The sequence below is a fragment of the Dreissena polymorpha genome, chromosome 2, assembly GCF_020536995.1.
Source record: "Dreissena polymorpha isolate Duluth1 chromosome 2, UMN_Dpol_1.0, whole genome shotgun sequence".
NCBI classification, from domain to species: domain Eukaryota; kingdom Metazoa; phylum Mollusca; class Bivalvia; order Myida; family Dreissenidae; genus Dreissena; species Dreissena polymorpha.
In genome coordinates, this window is record NC_068356.1 from 84,565,443 (window position 1) to 84,589,709 (window position 24,267).

Consider the following 24,267-nt stretch of genomic DNA (forward strand, 5'->3'; position numbering starts at 1 on the left):
TAATGGGGCCATGCATAGCTGAGATTGACCGTATTGTCATAAGAGAAGTTCATCATCAATTAGAAGTGAATTGGTGTAGAAATGAAGAAGTTATAGTAAAAGGCAATTTTGGGTGGGTGTGACATATGTGGGCAGGGCGCCCCAGGGTTGGTAATTGTGCCATGCATAGTTGAGATTGACCGTATTGTCATAAGAGAGGTTCAGTATCAATTTGAAATGAATCGGTGTAGAAATGAAGAAATTATAGTAAAAGGCAATTTTGGGTGGGTGTGGTCTATGTGGGCGGGGCGCCCCAGGGTTGGTAATGGGGCCATGCATAGTTGAGATTGACTGTATTGTCATAAGAGAAGTTCAATATCAATTTGAAGTGAATCGGTGTAGAAATGAAGAAATTATAGTAAAGCAATTTTGGGTGGGTGTGGTCTATGTGGGCGGGGCCCCAGGGTTGGTTATGGGGCCATGCATAGTTGAGATTGACCCTAATGTCATAAGAGAAGTTCAGTATCAATTTGAAGTGAATCCGTGTAGAAATGAAAAAATTATAGTAAATGGAATTTTTTGATGGGTGTGGCCTATGTGGGCGGGCGCCCCAGGGTTGGGATTGGGGCCATGCATAGTTGAGATTGACCCTAATGTCATAACAAAAGTTCAGTATCAATTTGAAGTGAATCCGTGTAGAAATGAAAAAATTATAGTAAATGGAAATTTTTGGTGGGTGTGGCCTATGTGGGCGGGGCGCCCCAGGGTTGGGAATGGGGCCATGCATGGTTGAGATTGACCGTATTGTCATAGGTGAGGTCCAGTATCAATTTGAAGTGAATCGGTGTAGAAATAAAGAAGTAAATGTAAAATAACCTAAAAAAATGAGTGATAATTTCTGACGCGGCCCCACCCCAACCCCTATAACTTTTGACCCAGGGGTCAGATCAAAATTCCAAATAGTGCACCGTCGCACATATGCTCATAGCTACCATGTGTGTAAATTTCAAGGTTCTAGTGCTTTTAGTGTAGGAGGAGATAGTGGCCAGGACGGACGGACAGACGGACAGACGGACGGACAGACGGACGGACGGACGGCGGAGATCACCACAATATCCCCACCTTTTTTTCAAAAAGCGTGGGGATAAAAAGTGTTTTTCATGTGTAGTGTGGAGCCTAACGTGTCGAATTATTGTTGTGTTATTTATTTTTTTATCGCATGCAATACATAGTCATTATGTATAAGTAAGCCATGAACAATGACTGTAACATATTGAGTACACATTGAATATTAAGATAGCTATAAAATACATTATGCGTTATATCAAACTGGTTGTACAGATTTGATATAAGTGAAAGATTTGGGAAAGCTTCTTTTGTATATTTTTTGTATTTCATTCAGTTAGAAACAAATTAAATTTCCTCTGGTTTAATTCGTACAATTGTGTAGTAAAGGGAAGCAGACAGTGAATTTAATATGCAAAAAGGCAAATGTATAATATTTAAAAATGTTTAAATTCCCAAATATTGTTATGTGCTATGTGTGTTCTAAGTGGCATAAAGACATGTAAAGACAGATATATTGATATATGCCCGTTTTAGAAAGAAACGGGGTGTATAATGGAAACACCTGTAGCGGGCTAGTTGGCGGAATCCAGAAGAGCCATGTCAGCTCAAAAATTCAGTTTAATTGGATTATCATGAAACCTGGTAAAATGTTGTTTGTATGATATAGTTGCCAAGTTTGATAAATGACCAGTTCATACTAAGAACTTCTGAATTATATCCTTGTATGAGTTAACAATAGGCAAATTTTACCTCAAACTCTGATAGTTTTATATCAGATCACCATGAAACATGGCCGTGATGTTTGCAGGCATATTATACCCACCAAGTGTGATAAGAAACCAAATTGCATGAAGCACGTCTGAATTTTTGCCATTGAACTTTCTCAAAATTGCCAAATTATTTTTCTGTATTTTCTCCTGTCTAATCGGTGGTTATCGGTCACTAACTTAAGGTTGCATCAACCAATCTGGATGACAATTATTTTTCACATGTCCTGTAAATAATTACACGGCTAGCTTGCCCGGCTGTGGGCTCCTCAGCTTAAAACGTTTCCTTGCATTTCTAACATTGTTTCAAGTGATGTTCAATACAACCTGTCTGTAATGAAATTACTGAAGCAATAGACGAGTTAATTGTTATTGTTTACATTCGGGATTTTCCGCGCATGCGCACTGACTGGTTGGCAAAAACACTGGTTACAGTAACGTAAAACATGTATAAAGGGCTTTTGTTTAGTCAATAAATTGATAATAAAAACGAAATAAACATTAAAACTCTTTAAAAAAAAGTGCAAATATAGCATATTTAGTACTAAATAAATGTATATTCACAAATAAAATTTCCTCTTCATAAAAATACGAAGTAGTTATTAGCATAGAGTAAACGTGATCGGAAGACTTAATACTGACAATTCCACAAAACAAAACAATAAATTAGCCGTATTCTTTCTGATAATAAGACTTGAATAAATTATATTTAAACCCTAATAAAACATATTTTAATTGTATTATAATTTTAAGTGGTGTGGATAGTGTTTTATTTCATCAGCGATCAATAGAGTCAGAGGTGCATTTAATCAATTATAAAAAAAGCCCTAAAAAGCGGAATACAGTACTATTTTTAAATATTGGGGTAATTTTCTTTTACATTGAATGAATTTACGTTTCGTTTACATTGAATGAATATAAATTCAATTTACCATACAAACGGAAAAACCCTGCATATTAATTACGCAAATGTAACTGTCTTTGCATGTATATTGAAATCTCTATTAGTAATAAGGAGTGATAAAAATATAGCATTTTATGATAAATGCATATATTTAATTTATCTAACGGCCCCTTTTGTGACTGCTTATGTTCATGATCGTGTTTCGGACCCTGCAGTAATGTACAATCTTTACACATAATAGCGGAGTTAACTTTTGCCGGTACCCGTTAAATACCTTAATTGCATAGGAGTAAAATTGCACAATAGTTAAATGTATAGTTTTTAAACAATGTATTATTAAGTTTAACTGGCTAATAAATATATACACTCGGTCCAGTTAATACATTTCCGACAAATGTCTTCATTTTTGTTAAAATGTTAAAATATTTCATTAAAAAATTAACTTATCAGTATTTTTAGCTTTAAAATGTGGCTTACAACAGTTTGATGTGTGCTGCGTGGATGCAGTAGCGTGTATCCCCGTACATTTCTTCGATGTTGTTATATTTTCAGCCTTCAGAGGCTGGTGGCGGTATTGTGTTTTTATTATTTTTTAAGAATTGTTTTTAATGAAAATTCAATACTGCTCCAGCAGCTGGAGTTTCACTTCTTTATATTAAATGATTGCTCAATATGCCAAGAGATGACATAGAGGTATCGTGACTTATGTTTACTGACCAGACACTCGTCTGCAACATGTGGTTTATGCAGGGGTCCAAGTGTAGGTCCCTGGGTTTATGACACCATGTTTTCTTTGTAATTGTCTGGACAGTATCCGATCATAACGAGATAATCGGTTTGTGATAACAAAGGTGCAATTATACACCGGGATATAAATGCTGCAACAAAGAGTGCCAAAATTAGTGTGAACAATTAAATAAAACAATTACATTAAATAAAAGAATTTATTGAATGTGTAAGAAGGTAAGTTTTTCCAGACACATAAAGGTTCAAACCAGTTACCCTATGTCGCGTACATACAATTGACCTATTCGTTGTTTGTTTTTATCCTTATTTGTTTTCGTTCATTAAATTTAATTCATTCTGAAAGAATTTCAATTTCTGATAAGTTTTTAACTATAAAAGGTTGCGATGAAGTGCCAAGTAGAGAGATTTTTGTTTAACCACATACCGAGCTCTTAGATTGTGTTCCACTCCCGAGTTCGTTGTCAGTAAAAACAAATAATAATAACAACAATAAAATCGTTCCAAAGATGCATTTCCTTGCATGCTAATGTTTTATTCAGACATAATTAGTAAAATTATATTTGATATTGTGCATGATTATCATTAAAAACGAAGATTTCGTCAACCTTCTCTATATGCGCTTATATAAATTGCACCTCTTTTGCCAACCAGTGGGCGGAGTCTAAACTTTGCAGGTGCGTGTGACGTCACGCGTTAACTCGTCTATAGCTGACATGACTTACCCGCTGAAGACCTTGATTGAGACCACAATTGCCAGTCTTTTAATGTCATTGTCATTAGTATATATTTAGTTATGAAATTAGGATTATTTTGGAAGCATTTTAAATGCTGATTTTAATTCCTAAAAATCATTGGCTTTGTTTCAAGTGATCAATAAAGTTGATTTAATCTCCACGGGTTGCATGTTGATTTCAAATAAGTACAATTTTATTCGAAAGTATTTTACTGTTTGTGCAAACAAGTTTAATTTAAACATAAATGCATTTATAATTTTACTTTACAACAATCCCATAGAATGTACCTTAGATTTCCATAAGTGTTATTAATTATCATTATACGTTTTTTTACAGTGCTAATTTGAACATTTGTTCAAGGGAGTAACTTTTAGACAGTGTTAGTTGATAATCAAACAATTGCTTCCCCTTGTCACCTTTTTCAGAGGGGTAATCACGTGAAAGTCAAGATGGTGACGTCCATACGGAGACAGTTATTTTTCGCCGTTTTATGCCCTTATTACTTTTGTTTAATTTTTGAATTGCGCTCACTTTCCAGCCTTACCATTAACACGTGATAAGCGTGTATTTCGTATTAAATTCGCTTTATAACTCGACTTAATTCCCCGCAAATTTTCTTGGTGGAGCTGTAATAAGGTCACCCGCTAAGTAATTTCGCAGCGAGAAAAGTCAAGATAAAGAGCGAATATTAAAACGAAAAAAAACGCTACTTACTTTCTTGCTGATATGACTGGAAAGTGTGCGTCATTAACAAAATTACCACAAGTAATAAACAGGGTGTAAAACAATCCTTGTTTTTTGAGAGCTTTATACACGGGCTGGACAGAATGTAAACATACCGTTAAAAACTATTTTTTCAAATATCTGAAGCTATTGAAATACATGTGCAAAAATCTTTAGTGCATAAAAGACAGTTGTTCTTATAGTTTGTGCCGATATCTTGAGGTTTAAGATTAATAAATCCTTGAAAATGTCTCAAATCGGTGACAAAATTTCACGTTGCGTGAAGCATAACCGTGCAGTACACAAGGAAATCTTGAACAAGATCACAGGCTTATTAAATAAAGTAATTCTGATGTAATTCACATGGCCATAAGCAAAATAAAAAATCTGTCTTTAATGCACTAATTGAAATTCTTATGCAAATTTGTTTTAAAAAGTTATTTGAAAATAAGCACAACTAATAGGTGTTTACATCCATTAACGTTTAATTGGCAACCCCACAGAGTCACCTTATCATGCATCCTGATAAATGGTATACTATGGCAAAAAATACCTGCCTCGGCATGGTGGTCGCCATCCTTACTATCAAGTTATTACCCCCTCTGTTTTGAAATGAGAAAACAATTTTGGTGTTACTATATAGTTTTTAGCCTTAGTTTCGAATTGGCAAGGGAGAAACTAATAAATATGGATATAATGAAACTCAGCAGCAATAACAGTGTTTTACAAGTTTAATTTAAGTATCAGATTTGAGTGGTGGTGGTTTGACATGCATGCTTAGTGAATTCGAAAATGTGTGCAGTGCATAGCCAGGTTCTGCTGTGCTTCCAAGGTCATGAAATACGTACATGCTGGTTTCTAGCTCCGAAGGCTAATTTTGCATGAATTTTAAAGGTGCCTCCACTCAACTGAATTTCTGCGAAAAACCACGTGGATGACCCTAGGATTCTTCGGTGTCGGTCAAATATCTGGTTAGTGATGCAGTAAAACAGAAAGTGTTAAATGGACAGGCATTTGCAGTTTAGTAGTAAATTTGTGTTGAAAATCATGAAAATGGCCGCCAAAACAGGTGACATTCAGACACCCAATTTGGCTTATTTTCCATGATAAAAATATAGAGCAAGTGGGTGCACCATGGCTATCCATGTATTGTTTGGAAGACATACCCCCAACAATACCGAAGATATGTTTTGTATGATTTCAGGTGTAGACGTTGTGTTAGCTGTGAGGACGGACAGTGCCCTCACCTCGGCAGCCAGTAGCCGATTTGTCAAAAACTGTAGTGTGCCCCCTTTACAAGTAACGAACGTCCTCACGTTTCCAATGAGTTATTATTGTATGTTTCTGTATATTTGTGCTTCAATTAATCGTCGCTGACTCGCACTACATATTATATAACCGACTTTTATACAAAATTAAACTTTGTTGAAAAAAACACACACACACACATTTAAGACCTACTTACACTTTATATGTTTCCATCGTTTTCTTTTAAAATTCTGATCATTATCGACTACTCGGAAGTATCATTGGCTCATTTAATGATTCATCTCCGATTTTTTTTGGCGCCGATGATTAATGACCGTGATACCAACAAAACTAGTTTTTACGTGGGCGAAAGAAAATCGGTCTTTCCTTTTGAAATTCCAGCCTATCATAATCGCGTGATAATTGCCGCTCTTGAGTGATTACACACTAATTGTTGAATTGCGAATACAAGGAAGTTGAGTCGGTGTTAGTCAGTCTAGTTTAATATACTTAGGATAAAGTGGATAAGGTTTTAAAATGTAAGTCTAATGATGGTATTTATTATTGTTTTATAATAAGTTAATTAAAAAAGTTAATGTCGGACTGTATGTACGAAACACTCAATATAAATACTTGATATAAATACTTGGTAGTGAACTTAATGTCCATCGGTATTTGTATAACAGTTAAACTGTTTAGTTGTTGTTACAACTAAGCCACTTATATTGAATTTCTTTATTGATGTTTGTGATTCCGTGTAAATTTCAAAGAAGTGAGTGATGTATGGGATTTTTAGTCATTTGAACGTAAACAAATTGTGTTTAGAAGCAATCTGTATGTAAAGATATGCGATTGTTTCACTTACTTAAACCATAGGAAATATGATTACCTACAGGCATGGACAAATAACCTGGGACCATGTGTATGAAACGGTTTTTGGGAACATCTTAACTTTGGTAATATTTAAGTGAGCAATGCCCATTTATTTAAAAGTTGTTATGTTAACATTCCTGCAATTTTCATGTTGACAGAATTTTTTGTGATGCAATTCACACTTTTTTAATAATTGTAATATGTTCGAAAACAGTAAAGGTATTTATTATATTCCATCAAGTAAAATAAGACTCGTGATTCAGATGGGTAATTGCTTGTAAAAGCAAACAATTGTTCCTGTTTTTGTTTTATTTTGCCAATTATCGGTGACACAGTCTACAATTCTCAAGCTGTCATAGATTCCAAAAAGTGTAGGTATTTATTGTATTTCAAAAACACAAAATAACAGCCCTATTTACACATATCTGTTTATTATACAATTGGTAAACATTGGTATTGCTTCTTTGATCGGTTGCGTTAATACAATTATTTGCCAAGTTAAGGTCCATTTAACAATCTATATACAACACGAACAATTGAATTGCTAAAAATTTAATTGCCCTTCCAAATGAATTGATTTACATCGTGTCCCATTCAAATAAGCACATGCTTCGGTATAATGCGTTCATTATCTAGATGTAACGTAGCTCTACACCTTAACTTTTTATGACTGTATGATAAAAAACAACTAAGTCAATTCACGATGTTAATTTTATTTAATATAATTTCTAAGCATTTGCAATCCAAAGTTATATTAATTAATGATTTCAAAGACTTATACTGAATCTAAAGGTTCTACAAAAATGATCAAAATACTGTAACATAGAAAAAGCTATCCTACTTCCTAACACAAGTAAAGTATCATGTCTTGTGGTACGTATTATATAGACCGAGCTGCATCTCTATTTAGGAGTACTAGACACCTGGCATCATACTGAAACATGTATCCGTTATTTCATTAATTAGCTATAATTAAAAGGTACAATATGCACTATCTATCTGGTATTTTGGTCTTTCGTGTTCAATTATTTCTTAATCGTGACACCGCTCCCAATCTATATCCGTCCATATGTTACGTACGAATAAAATTTTCGATGGGTTTTATTGTGAGGTTCCATCATATCTGAATGCCAATCAAACAACTTCCCAACATTGGTGTATTATCTTTCGACTGAATATACTTCCATGCACAATAATGCCAGATTTTATCTCTGAATGTACGATATTGCTTATAGAGGGAATTTGCCAATTTCTTGATTCGTTAATAATATTGAATTTCTGTTGTTAATACTTTTCCAATGCTTATAATGTTTAGTATATTAACATATAATATAATATTTACTAATAGTTATCATGATTTATCATGATTTATCAATTTTACAATTTTCAATTTTTTATATTTAGTATATTAATATTTAATATATAATTTATTAATATTTATTATGATTTTTTTTTTCAATTTTTAATATTGAGTATATTAATATATTATACAATATTTACTAATATTTATTATGATTTATTTATTTTACAATTTTACAATTTTCGCTGTCGACACTTAGGTTTAAAGTATTTTTAAGAAAACTGATAACAAGGTTGTATGCACAATTAAACCGGCAAATAACTATATACCGCAATACACACAGTCGATAGATAAATTGCTAACTTAGAGGATACGTATATCTGTCGAATTAAGGAAGTTAAAATAATTCAAACTTATATTATTCAAGTTCATTTGGTTGAAGCTGATTTCTCAAGGTAATAAGTAGTTGAGGCCTTGCATACTGTAAATTATAACTATATTAATAACATAACCGAACCAAATAAAATCCATGCTACTGTACTACTTGTACTTTAAAACAGTTGTCACATTGACCTATTTTAAACATTTGTGCTAATAAAAGTAATTATGATAGATTTATTTTTAAATGAGCTGGTATTCCAAAGAACTATTTATAACATACGTTGGAAAACACCTTGGAATTCATATAAGGTATGTATATTTCTAATTGTAAAAACAGTATTTGTTTCAAAAAGTATCTAAGATACCCATGTGTTCTGTCTTGGGTGTGTGTGTTGTGTTAATATGTATTATAAACACTGTCAATGAATTAACATATGCATCATATGTGTTTTTGTTTATACACAAACTATTCTACTTCTTTACCATTTAGTTGCAGCAATAGTAAGAGTAGAAGTAACAACAACAATAATAATAATAATAATAATACGTGTTACAAGTAGGGAGTAAGGCACATTCCTAACACTGCTAGTAAAACCGCATGAACAATCCACAAGTCATGGCACATTGGGCCCATTCATCATGACGCTTTTAAAAAGGTGTGTTATTCTGATATCTCAGCTAAATTTGACAATTAATCTGGCCCATTTATAAATATGAGTGCAAGACCGGGGACACGATGTTTCCGTATATAGTTATAGCAAAACCTTGTGCACGCTCTAAGTGAAACTTGTTTAGAACATAAATTGTATTATATCTCGGGTATCTCGGCCTTCAGTCTTAGATCGGATCTGATCGACAACGAGTAGGTCACGCGAGTTGTGTAGCGTGTTATTTCTTAAAATTTGACCCAGAATTTGTACAATTCTTGCAAGATATGTACATTTCCAGAAAGGAAATTCGTTTCTGCGTTGAATAAGACCAAATTTGTGAAAATTGCTGCACACTTGATGAAGTTATGGGTGTTAAAGGGATGCATCCTGTTTCCGGGTCATTTGAGTTGAATACCCTGTTACATATATATTTTATAGTGAATCTTTTTTCCAGAAACGTTGATTTTTCGTTATAATTTGATTATTAATCATTCAAAATGATGTTTTCACTAATTAATATCATAGTCACATGCTAACCACCTGTGATTCAAAATAGGGTTAAACAAGGTAACATGATATATTGTGATTTATTGCGAACACATGAAACTAAAACAAGATAAATGGAAAAAAAACACTTTTGAAAATTTCACTCAAATGGAGTATAAAGTAGTCAAACATGTTCCCAAGGTAAGAGACCACTGAAGGCTAAATATGCTCCGCCTCTCTTGTGAAGCGGCGTAACACATGACGAGCAAATTTTTACCCTCAAAGTATTTGTTTTGATTAAAAACGTTGCAAAACATGTGGTTGTGATAATTTCGTAATGTGTTCATTTCAAAACAGTGTCGAAATTAAATTTTGAAACCAAACAATATAAACAAATTTCGGAACAGATACAGATGCAACAAGAAAAAGAAGTGACGTACATTGAAATAATGCACACGTGCTTTGGTTTTATGGTTCCCATTTCGGGACTGACTTTTTTTTATTGTCTGTCCGTCTTCAGCAAACATTCACATATCAAGCATAATTATGTTGGCTGGATGTTGTGTCATATATAAGAAGTTATTAAAAAAAATACATTTCAAACATGCATGCGAATATTGATACGACATCGACCTGATGTTTCGCGATTCATACAGCATTTATCATATCGACCCAATATAGGGCGGTCATCACATTCCTTAATGACTGTTCATTGTATGATACACATTGATATTGAAATGACAGAAATACCTACACTAGTTCATCGGCAAAATGTAGCACTTACGGGGCCAGGACCGATTGTCAATTAAAAAAATATATCGTTGTAAACAACATTGCATTATATTTTTTTGTTTTGTTTTTCGTACCTTTTTATGCGTCAGTGAATGAAGATAACTATTTTAATTAATTTAATTTAATAAAATCTATTAAAAAATCCACAATTTATGCAATAAGTGTTACGTAAACACGGTTCCTCGGCTGATCTAAACGTCATTCGAGGGCGTAACTTAATGTCTGCAACAAGAGACATATAGTTCAATCATCATGGATATGTTGGTATACGAACACATTTATTCGTTAAGAAACTGTATAATACATTTGCGTTCGATACACTGTTCCAACATGATGCGAATTTACCTCAACAAAAACATCGCGTTTATGTTATTAAGTAACTAGAAATGGCGCCGCATGTTTGACCCAGGGGCGCCCCAGGGTTGGTAATGGGGCAATGCATAGTTGAGATTGACCGTATTGTCATAAGAGTAGTTCAGTACCAATAAGAAGTGAATCGGTGTAGAAATGAAGAAGTTAAGTAAAATGCAATTTTGGGTGGGTGTGGCCTATGTGGGCGGGGTGCCCCATGGTTGGTAATGGGGCTATGCATAGTTGAGATTGACCGTATCGTCATAAGAATAGTTCAGTATCAATTAGAAGTGAATCGGTGTAGAAATGAAGAAATTATAGTAAAATGCAATTTTGTGTGGGTGTGGCCTATTTTGGCGGAGCGCCCCAGGGTTGGTAATTGGGCCATGCATAGTTGAGATTGACCGTATTGTCATAAGAGAAGTTCAGTATCAATTAGAACTGATTCGGTGTAGAAATGAAGAAGTTATAGTAAAAGGCAATTTTGGGTGGGTGTGGCCTATGTGGGTTGGGCGCCTCAGGGTTGGTAATGGGGCTATGCATAGTTGAGATTGACCGTATTGTCATGCATAGTTGAGATTGACCGTATTGTCATAAGAGAATTTCAGTATCAATTTGAAGTGAATCGGTGTAGAAATGAAGAAATTATAGTAAAAGGCAATTTTGGGTGGGTGTGGTCTATGTGGGAGGGGCGCCCCAGTGTTGGTAATGGGGCCATGCATAGTTGAGATTGACCGTATTGTCATAAGAGAGGTTCAGTATCAATTTGAAGTAAATCGATGCAGAAATGAAGAAGTTAATGTAAAATAACATAAAAAATGAGTGAAAATCTCTGACCCGGCCCCGCCCCAGCACCCATAACTTTTGACCCAGGGGTCAGATCAAAATTTCAAATTGTGCAGGGTCGCACATATGCTCATAGCTACCATGTGTGTAAGTTTCAAGGTTCTAGTGCTTATAGTGTAGGAGGAGATAGTGGCCAGGACGGACGGACAGACGGACAGACAGACGGACAGACGGACGGCTGAGATAACCACAATATCCCCACGCTTTTCAAAAAGCGTGGGGATAATAAGTCAATACTCACTAAATAAACAACATATATTTAATCGAAAACGACACTTAACCTTTAAGTTCTTTTAAAGCAAACTGATCAATCGTGATACATCGGCTATCTCGGATTCCTCCGTAAGATAGGAAATAAATCGTCTGCTGATCCAGAATGCAAACTGATATGAAGGTTGCATAATGGCCAATAACTACCGTGACCAGCGCAGTCAAAAGATGTAAACATGCACATAGTTCATACACGTATCGAATTGAAGAAGTTAAAATAATGTTATCGCGGGGTTTAATGTAAATATATATGCCAAAACTACTTTTGACATGTGGTTAATGTCTGTCTCAACCTGAAATATTGGTGTAGTGGATTTGTACGACGTAAGTATTATAAATAATAGATCGAACTGCTTATATACTTGAATATATTACAATGTTTAACAACTGAATTGTGTAATATCAAATACCTTTTTGTGTCTATTGTTGAACTAGACGACACAAACACTGCGCGGCATGTGAAACTGTATTGTTATTTTTTATGTCATCTGGAATTATCAATTAAGTATGAAAGAACGAAATTGATTAAACATTTAACGCTTTATTGTTCTCTACTTTACCGGTACATAGAAAATAAGTTGATTTCGAATTGTCTGACCTTTCGATTTGATACAAATTTCATACAAGATAATCGAAAGCTAAATAAGTATGTCAAAACTATGCAATAAATTATGATGTACACGACATGTGAATAGATTGTTAACACTGGCAATGTACTCCAGTAATAAATGCTAACAAGCATTTGTACGAAAATGGTAATTCAGTTAAAACCGCAAACTGGGAATTCCGCTAATTTCAATGAGGTAAAAATAAACAAGTCCTAAATATATGTGGCTTTGTAGCGTTTTTCATTCAAATGACCTTAATTTGTTTCTCAGTATTCACGAAGAACATTCCGCAAAACAGTGAACTGTTTTATTTATTTATAGGTAAGTAAAAGTATGATTTAAGTCTATTCTTCAAAATATAGAAATGCTATTATACATATATGAAAATCGAAAGTAAAAGTGAAATTGTACAGAATTGATTCTATTTTAACTACACATGATTTTCATAGTTTATTTGTAAATGAGGTGGTATTTAAAGAACTATTTTAAACATACGTTGGGAAACACAGAACACATTATCAGATGATTATTTTCTTTATAGTTAAATAATCTGTAACATTACGACCATTTCTGTTTAGAGATTGTGTGGTGTGTTTATATGTATACTATATACTGGCAATAAACTAACATATATATCATTTGTGTTGTTGTATTTACACAAACTATTTATCTACTTTACCATTTAGTAAAATGCAGAAGTCGTAGTAGTAAGATGATAAAAAAGGAGTAGTCGTTGAAGTAGTAGTAGTAGTAGTAGTAGTAGTAGTAGTAGAAGTAGTAGTAGTAGTAGTAGTAGTAGTAGTAGTAGTAGTAGTAGTAGTAGTAGTAGTAGTAGTAGTAATAGAAGTACATGTAGTAGTAGCAGTAGAAGAAGTAGAAGTAGTAGTAGAAGTAGTAGTAGTAGTAGAAGCAGTAGTAGAAGTAGCAGTAGTAGTAGTGTTTGTAGTAGTGATAGTAGAAGTAGTAGTAGTAGTAGAAGTTGTAGCAGTAGTAGCAGTAGTCGTTGAAGTATTACTAGTAGTAGAAGTGGTGGTAGTAGTAGTAGTAGTAGTAGTAGAAGTAGTAGTAGTAGTAGTAGTAGTAGTAGTAGTAGTGTAGTAGTAGTAGTAGTAGTAGTAGTAGTAGTAGTAGTAGTAGTAGTAGTAGTAGTAGTAGTAGTAGTAGTAGTAGTAGAAGTAGTAGTAGTAGTAGTAGTAGTAGTAGTAGTAGTAGCAGTAACGGAATTATTAGTAGTATTTTCTTATAAGATATTTTCTTCAAAATATGTTAATGCTTTTACTCTTCGTTTCAAGCAATAAACAAGAAAGATATTCGACGTAGATCCTGACTTAAAAATAAAACTAGACAATTTATTCTTAGCTATTTTAGTAAAACCATAGGTTTAAGTATTGCTGCGTTTTTTTACATTTTAAAATCGCATATCCACCGCATGAAATGTTTGTCAAAAGTGCACATATATTAAACCACATAATAGTGTTTGTAGATACAAATTTAAACACGTGTGATGAAATCATGTTTGTTCTCAAGTGGCTTATTATGAATTGATTTCTTTGTTACCGAAACATTTTATATTTGATTAAGACTCCGTTTTCTTTTCACATTTCAAATAACACTGTTTCATCCGCGTCATTCGAAAAATGATATTTGGTCATATGCGGCCAGCATTGCTCAAGCCCAGCCTGCGCACTTGCGAAGTGTGGTCAGATGCTACGCTTTCTGCTATATAAATAACGCAAGGTTTGGTGGTATCTCCTAATTATCCTCCTCACTATGCATTCTGACAAGACTGCTCGGATGCACAGGTTTGATTGGAGCTACGTTGGGCAGCATATTGCATAATTCCAATTTTCGCATGACGCGAGTCTTTAAAAATCTCACTGCGTCTTGTAAATGGAACATCAAACCACGTTACTTTCTGATAGAAAATTGCAGTCACATTATTTTATTTCCGTCTTCCCCTGACGATATTCTGATTCAGCACTGACTCTGAAAATCTTGGGGATGGGAATTTACCGACAATGAGTAAGTGTAGTTGGGCTAAAAGGAATATGCAGAGAATAGTCCGCATTTCCCTACACTGATAAGTGTTACATCCTATACTACAAAGACGCGATGATGTTCCAGGGGATAATGCTCAAATCAGCAAATGGAACGAATGGAGTGTATTATTATGGGTCTGCTGGCGTTATGTGATAGTCTTTTAAGGTGAAAAGATTGGTAGAACTGCTACGCCTAAAAATACAATAATTATAACAACAACACGGATATAACGGAATACAGTGTATTTAAAGTCTCAGTCACAGGTCAATTGCATCATTATGTCGAATTACAAGTCGAATCATATGTCAGAAAAACGAATTTCAGAGATAAGCTTGGGTTTAACTAATGTATGGGAACACTTAAAGGAATTAAAAAAAATATATATATATATATATATATATATATATATATATATATATATATATATATATATATATATATATATATATATATATATATATATATATATATATATATATATATATATATATATATATATATGGAGGATGATTTTAATACTTTATATTGTGGGAAAACTTAAAAAAATATTCTACAAAATGATAACATATTTTCAAGTCTAGCCGTTATATGTTCGAGGTCTTAGCTGGGAGAATGTTGCAAAGCGATACGGCATATATATGGAATACAGATATGTCTTCTTTAACATCTTGTTCGGAAATAAATATAGACGATAGAACGGCCCTAGTGGAATTAAAAACAGACTAGGGAGAATGGTTGACGCTTTATATTTTTGATCGTTCGCAAAAGAAGGTGTACAATGCCTTATCGTCATCAGTGACTGCTTTGTCGTTTGTCAATAAGTGTTGGTATTGAATCTTAGCCTTGTCCTGAGGTAAGGCGTTTCGCCAGATTGAAACATGTCTTTGCAGTGATGTGCTCTGTGTTGATTTGCTGGATAGTCTTTTTGATCAGACTGCATAAAGGATTAATTAAATAGTTTGGTTCCGTGCATTTCGAAAGTGGGCCCATATTGCATAATTATTTGACGTTTGTGCGATACTGTGTTCTGTATTGCGCTTCTTAAACATACAGCGAATTAAATTATCCAAGGTTCATCGTTAGGTTTTATATTTACATCTTGTTTGGTGGGAATTCGTGAAGATACAGTGATATTGGATTAGGTATTGGCAACGAGGTTGACATTTTTACTATTTAGAATTGCGATCCAATCAGTAGAATCAAGAAGGTGCCTATACTTGTAATCACTATACTTGGCGAGTTTCAAAACAGAAACAATGGGGAAGTGGAAACGAGCTAGATATCGTATGAAAGGATCTGCAACGATTGTGGAAATAATGTCTCGAAATTGTTTAACACACATAAGATCTATAGAAGATATTGAGAGTGCTATGTAAAATGCGTTGGGTAATTTATGAATTGGGTTACGTTAAAGGAGTTTATCAATTTGCTAATTTGTTTGGGCGGTGAGGCTAAAATATTCATGTTGAAGTCGCTGGTTACCAGTAAAGTGTAGTTATGTCCACTGTACGCCTGATCAAAGCTGCGCTCCACGATCAACCACTGAGTGTTGTTCGAGCAGGGTGAACGCAATATTTAACAAATACGAGTTTACGCAGGTTGCTATGAATTTCAACCCATTCTGTCATAATGAAACGGAATATTCAAGTTGGGTATTGACAAATCGCGTTTAGACACTGTTTCATTTAGACAGGTTTAAGTGAAAACCATAATAATAAAGTGCTCCTACTCCTCGACGCTGCTGTCCGGCCGGCTTTCGTCCGACCACTTTGTGGGCCTAACACCTCGCAATAGACCACGCTAAAGAAGAAGAACAGATGCTTTATATCCACCGACATTTCACCTCACGACCACATTTCCTGTATATATCACGAAAGTCTATACGCAACACAAAACAGCACGTACACACACAAAGAATGAATCCTCTACTTAAGTGTTTCATTGTGCCTCTAAACTCGACTATCGCAATATACCTGCAAACTCATAATTTTCAATATTTTCTAACCAATGTCTGGTAACTGCTGCCCTTTGCTTGTCAACACAATAAATGGACAGGGGCATCCACTCTAACATCTACCGACAATCACACCTTCTTCGCAGCCCTCACGAGATGGCCTACGCTCTCTGCATAAGACTGCGAAATGCAATGTCCGAATGTAATATATCCGAATACTACTTAGGTACACATTTTGGTCTATTATCTGTTTATAAAAAAGACAACATCTTATTTTGAAAGTTGACTCAATAATTTGGATCTAATTGTATTTAAATGTATTATTAACTAACTAATGAGAACTTTGCCAGAAGTTCCCTGCCATAATAAACGGAAGTATATTTTAGTTTCTAATTAACGGTGTTGACATTAAACATATAACACAATAGTGACCCAATTAGGCGGGTCTATATATATAGGGGCAAACATAGCCGTTCTTTGCGCTCCAGTCCCCCAGGAGTTACCTGGGGCGACTTCGTAACCGCACACACCGCTTTGGCGGTTTACCGAGGGGACGCTATAACTAGACGGATTCCTCCTGTCTGTTAACAGACGGGACCCTGTAACTGGAAACCGCACGGCTTTTTATCGCGGTGCTACCATAGCTGGACAACTCCTGCTGGCTGTTACCAGTGGGATTCCGATAACTAGACATCTCTCGGTTGGTTACCGCGGTGTAATCATAGCTGGACAACTCCTGCTGGCTGTTACCAGTGGGATTCCGATAACTAGACACCTCTCGGTTGGTTGCCGCGGTGCTATCATAGCTGGACAACTCCTGCTGGCTGTTACAAGTGGGATTCCGATAACTAGACACCTCTCGATTGGTTACCGCGGTGCTACCGTAGCTGGACAACTCCTGCTGGCTGTTACCAGTGGGATTCCGATCTCTAGACACCTCTCGGTTGGCTGCCGCGGTACTATCACGGCTGGACAACTCCTGCTGGCTGTTACCAGTGGGATTCCGATAACTAAACACCTCTCTGTTGGTTACCGCGGTGCTTCCATAGCTGGACAACTCCTTCCGGCCGTTACCAGTGGAATTCCGATAACTATACACCTCTCTGTTGGTTACCGCGGTGCTATCATAGCTGGACAACTCCTGCTGACTGTTTCCAGTAGGATTTCGATAACTAGACACCTCTCGCTTGGTTACCGCGGTGCTATCATAGCTGGAAAACTCCTGCTGGCTGTTACTAGTGTGATTCCAATAACTAGACACCTCTCGATAAGTTACCGCCGTTCTTCCATAGCTGGACAATTACTGTGACTTAGGATACGGCTTGCCACTGTTGTTTACCTCCAGTGTTGCTACACCGTCACCGACGCCGCCAGTCTCACCGTCGCCTTCTTCAGTGCTCATGTCGATGCACACCCGAATGTCACGGACAACTTCGCGCATTGTTGGCGGCGCCAACGGAACTGATCATCGACGTTTTCGGTGAACGCGCCTTCACTGCCGCCGACGCCGACCGTCTCATTGTTGCCTCCTACAGTGCTCTTGTCGGTGCAAACCTTAATGTCACGGACAACTTCACGAATTGTTGGTTGCGCCAACGAAACTGCATCATCGACATTTTCGGTGAACACGTTTTCACTACCACCACGCCGCCAGTCACACCGTTGCCTCCTACAGTGCATAGGTCGGTGCACACCCCAATGTCACGGACAACTTCGTGAACTGTTGGTAGCGCCAACGGAACGGCATCATCGACGTTTTCGGTGAACGCGCTCCACCGATCTGCCCGCCTGCTGTGCCTGCATCCCCCACAAGTCAAATCTCCAGCCTTGACCGACACACGCTGCATGCGAAACGTACCGATACATCCAGAACCTACATTTCTCACCTCGCGTCCCAAACCACCACACTTTAGGCACGATACGTCCCGCCTTTCCACATCAGGCCTATCGCCCCAAATTGACCCATATATGCCTCGCTTCGATCACTCAGAATGGAAATCCGAACCCAGGTACCCAACATGGCAACCACTGTTTCGCCCGTGTCCAGCTCCCACCCCGCAAGCACCGGGACCAGGACCACGCCGACAGGCGTTCCGTTTCCGGTGTCCACGTCGACAGCCACCACCCGCACCAACGGGATACCTATCCTGGTGTCTGTCGTTGTACCACCGGCTCCGGACGTTCCCTGGGTAGGGGCCCTCCACAGGGTATTCAGTGTTGCCTCCGTCAATGCGGAACCGCTGACCCGATTGTAAGACACAGGGTTCAAAGCCCGAACTTCCAGAAGAGTTCAGCAAGCGATCCACAGCATCCCGCAGCTGCTCGACCACCTGGGTCAATTTGTCGACCGCCGACCCACTGACCACATCTGGATTGGTAGCCTTTATCACCTCGTGAACCCACATCGATTCCTCTTGCTCACTCTCTTGGGAAGCCCTCGGAGCCGCGGCGCAAGCCATCTGAACATGGCTATATATTTTCATCCTGTGCATTGCACCCCCATCGATGTAGGTAACTTCAGGCTAACATGCATGCCGGCCTCCTTGTCAAGCAAACCGTGACAAAACTCCGACACTCTCTGTTCAGCGGCGTATGCATAGGGAAGATTACGAAACGCTGCGGTTGCCATCGTCAGCGTCCAATCTAACAAATTGTCTATGGACTCGCCTACTTTCTATGGGCAACATGGAAACGACCCTGCGCGGTGGCGGGTAGCACCCTGGGCGTCAAAGCGCCCCTGCAGCTCGGCGTAAGGCACCGTCCTTCTCCCTTTGGTAAGCAACGCGTAAAAGTCAACCACCTCACCTGTGAGGCACCAGCCCGGACAGTCGTTGCTCTCCACGTCCTACCAGCAATTAATCTTGGCATACCGCTCAAATTTGCATTTAAATACAAATGGATTGCTCTTCCCATCATATAGCAGGCTCTTTGGCAGCCTGGTCAGAACATACCGATCCAGCTGGGTAGGGGGGTTAAATGGGACCGGAAGGCTTATCAAAACGGGGACAATGCTGGGTAGGGTAAGGTTACCTACGAGAGGTGGGTTGCTAGGGGCGGAAAGGTTACCCACAATGGTAAATTGTTGGGTGCGAGATAATAACCTACGATAGGTAAATTGCTGGCTATCGGAAGGTTACCTACGGCAGGTAGGTTGCTTGTCATGGGAAAGTTACTTACGACAGGTAGTTGTTTGGCATGAAGAGGTTGGTTAAGACCGGTCGAATTATTCGAGCAGGGGGCTCCTTGGGGCATGAAAGTCTTCCAAATAGTCCGTTGCAGTTTCCCTTAATTTCGCCGGGCCTATGCATTACAGGGGCCATGGAGTAACCGAGCGACAAGGGCTACTTCGCCTATGTCGCTTGATTGCCCTACCAGCCCTCATCTTGGGCAAACCTAACGACTGGGGCGAGGCGGGGACGCTTGATGCGAGATCAGCTTCATCAAACGGTATCGGCATGCCTGTCACCACCACAGGGTCCGGCTGCAACAAAGGACGCTTGGAGAACAAAGGCTTTGCAAACTGGGGAAGGAAATCGCTCCAGGGAGCTCCTCCAATCGAGTGATGTCTGCCTCTAAACTGATATCTGAGAGGCTAGCTCTGCATTCAGCCGGTCCTGAGCGCAAGCGTCTCCCTTCTGGTAAGGTGTACTACCAACCTCGAGTGTAGGCCTCCCACCCAACAGATTCCTCCTCGTCACTGCTGTCACAAGCTAGGGCCTTATCTACTAGCCTTGGATTTTCATGGGGCAAATACAATTCAATACACGTATACTTCCTTGAGCACAGGCTCACAGTCACAGGCTACGGGTCACAGGTCCACACTTATCCTCCTGGCAATACTCAGCAAAGGGCAACACATCTACTCACGTCAGCGGACTGGGTAGAAGAGACCGGTGTCATCAAGAACGCCCACGGCAGGCATCAGCTTCTATCCGATTGGTCGCAAGTCTCCTCAGGCAGCATGACCAGACAACATGTGCGTGTCACAAGCCTGGTGCCAACTCTGCATGTGGGTGTGTCACCGGATGGTCACCGGCACTACAATATCATGAGGTTGTGCCTTGAAATCCAGAATAACAGCTTTTGGCTTCAGGTTGTGAATATTGAGATGTATTGAAGCTAGGCAATTAGAAGTAAGTTTTGGTAAATAATCCAAGTTGGAGTCAGACATGTTTTGCTCAACATGAGTTGATTTCTAAACCCCATGAACAACAAGCAGAAAGTGTATTTTAAAGCGCAGTTATCAGCGGGCAAATAAATAGATTGTGCGAATGCATCAAGGCCGATAACGTCGTGGTCATTCGCCTTTCAAGTAAGTACATTCCAGTGAGCAAACAGGTCGTACTGATAGGTGTTTGACTCCATAAAGAAAACGATTCACACACACATAAATAATGATACGGGCCAAAAACCACCTGAAATCTTAACGGGTGTGTGACGTTATTATACAGATTAAGATAAACGTTTGAAAAAGCTTCTAGTTTAACATACGGGTTAAGAAGTTAGGGGAAAATGTGATGTTCATTAAATTTTATGGCATGTGAACGTAAAGCTTGGCAAAGCGAATATAGAAGTTGCCTTCGGAACACTTCGATTGTGAATTTGAAAAGTCAATTCGGGATACATGTATATAAGATTTTGGGAAACCGTTATCTCATTAAAAATTAAACAGTACGTTGTTTATTACGCATTTGACTGTAGCTTGAATCAAGAGGTAGCTTGATTTTGATGCTCAAATTTGGAGTGGCATATAATCGAAAAAAGAACATTAAAGACATAAGCTATAAAATATGATATTTCTAAAGAACATACAAACATGAAGATCACAAAGAAAATACATGCTGTAAACACACACACAATATAACATTATGAATATAACAAACATAAAATCCTAATTAATGTATATAACCTTAAGAACATCAAAACAATTAAGGACACATAACATTAAGAACAAAAACATTTAGAATATAGTGACCATAAAAAACTATATATACTTATAATATATGCATACAATTCACAAAGGGAATAAGATATAAATGCATGAATTAACACAAACTAATATTTTAAACATTTTTTTTCTATTAGGGGACGCTATTGCTCGTGTTTAAATGTAATGCATACATTTTGTTTTCTAACGTGTTTTTGACAATTGTCATTTTGACAAGCTATGACAAGCTATGAACACGTCGTCTCTTTTATGTATTTTGATTTATATAAAAAAAACGGGTTTATCAGCACAATCTGACTGTTTTCACTTGCGTTTTGTTGTTATTAAAAGTTTTTGATGACTAATTTTGTTAGTATGTAATTGGTGTGCTCGCATCGCATTCTCGTGTTTTCAATCATTTGTATGCTTGAGTAATGTAAACCTATATACATATATATATATAATTTCCTGTTTATGTTGATATTATCTTTTCAGAACGACAGAGGCGCTTTGGTACATCCGTATAAAAATAAAACATTCGCATAATTTGTACATTACTCAGCCTACATTAATATCCTATATGGAAGGTATAGGGACTACTCCGAATCTAAATATATCTAAAAAAGAGGATTTTAAACATAGACACATGTTACAACGTCTTCAGAAATGATTTTAAGCATAAATGAAGAAGAACGTACGCAAATCGGAACGGCGGATAACCATAGTGCCGTTAAATCATCATGTAATAAAACCAAACATGAAAGAAGCAAATACACGGTTTCAAATTTCTGCAATAAGATTACAGAAAATATGCACACAGGTCAGGACACAAATGGATATTTGTTAAACGTGTTTAGGAAATCGTTTTTTCATGTTTACATTTGTAAGGAAACAAGAAGACTATACACTGTGTCATCTCATCACAGCGATGTGCAACACAATATGCGTAAAGTTGCAATCGGTGAGAGTAACATGGTGCCAAAATATCACAGCGGTGAGGAAACGCTGTCTCTGCCTGTAGACAAATGTGACAAAATAAGCGTTTCTGATGTGTTCGTGTTTCCTCTTTCTGTCAACACTGTTCAGAAAATGATGCACGGAGGACATATGAAAACCGGCAGACATTCATTGTTGGTGGATCTCCATTGCAACAAATCTGTACCGTTTGAAGACAACCATAAAGATATGATGTATCCTATATCTTTTACTGACGAAGAAGAGGAACGAATATCTCTGGAAAACAATGCTGAGAATAATGAAACACGTTGTTCTTTTGGTACGGATTATAGTGTGAACACTCTTGCCAACTGTTCGGAATCAATTGCTGATATGCATGGAGCTGACAGTATTATATGCGGCTCAGTGTCTAAGTACAGCTGTGCAACGACTCATGTCGTTATGAATGTGAATACTTGCACCAATTTGTACGTGCACATTGATGACAAATGCGGTCGTAGTTGTAGAACAGCATGTCCTGACAATTGTGACATTGCGAATAACACCCTAGATCATCAAGCTGGGTCTTCAAGCGAGATTGATGATGTAGATTCTGGTTCTGTATATCATGTTAATGATTGTATTGGAGGAAGTGATTTTGAAGGAAGTGTGAAAGCCAATGAAACGGTTGTTTCAGAAACTACAAAGCATAAATTAGAGTTAAACAAGAAAGATAAAAACTGTTACACACAAAACACATATTTTGAAATCTTTTCTGCCAAAGATGCAATAATACAAACCGACAGCTATTGCAAAACAGAAAAGAATATCAGTTCGCATTCCAAAAGCTGGCTTACTTATACTAAAACTAAAGAGGGAACCTTTGTAAGAATAACCAGTGCCCGTGAGAAAATGAATGTAACTGAGGTCAAACAAAATGACGACACAAATCAACATGCGGACAAAGAGCCTGAGGTGGGCGAAACGTCAAAACAGGAAATCGAAGCTGACCATGTACTCGATAATGACAGTCATTTTGAAAAGTGTATGCTTCTGTCAGAAAAAGCTTGGGTTAATAATGATGCCGATTATAGTGAGTTTGCATATCAACCCAATCAGACAAATTATGTTTCGGGAAGGATTGCTGGCAGAACTTTGGCTCCCGATAACGAAATCGATGACGAACGTAGGCGGCCAATCGGCGACAAATCGAGTGAACATGTGCTTGATATCATTTCGGTAAAAGATTGTAGTTCGGCACCATGCGTAACTATATGTAAATTTCATGAAGGTATAAACTTAACAATCGTTCAAAGTTTCGACGCGGAATGCAATCCTTACAACAATATTTTAAAGAAGATAGACCTTAGTTTAATTGATCTCAAATTTCACTTGATTTTTAAAGAAGATGAAATAACATATGTTGCTAACACAAGAGAAACATCTTGTCTCTCCTTGGTCGATATTGCAAAGGACAGCTGTGTTCCTTTGCTCGAAATATGTGTTATGATGGCTGGAAGCGATAAGCGTACGAGCGGAGATAGATATGACACTCCATCAAATTTCGGCATAGTGTATTTACCGCAAGACACGTCTTGTGTATATAAAAACATGGTGGAGCGAGGTACATTCCTTAATAGTACCAATTTTCACATGTTTAACATCGCTGAAGGCGCCAACAAA

The 24,267-nt window shown here is 37.3% G+C and overlaps 1 protein-coding gene across 2 annotated transcripts in view; it reads left to right on the forward strand.

Moving 5' to 3' along the window:
* LOC127867884 (insulinoma-associated protein 1a-like) overlaps window positions 1–24,267 on the forward strand; it is a 499,447-nt gene that overhangs the window by 18,556 nt on the left and 456,624 nt on the right. The gene's annotated exons all lie outside the window — the stretch shown is intronic.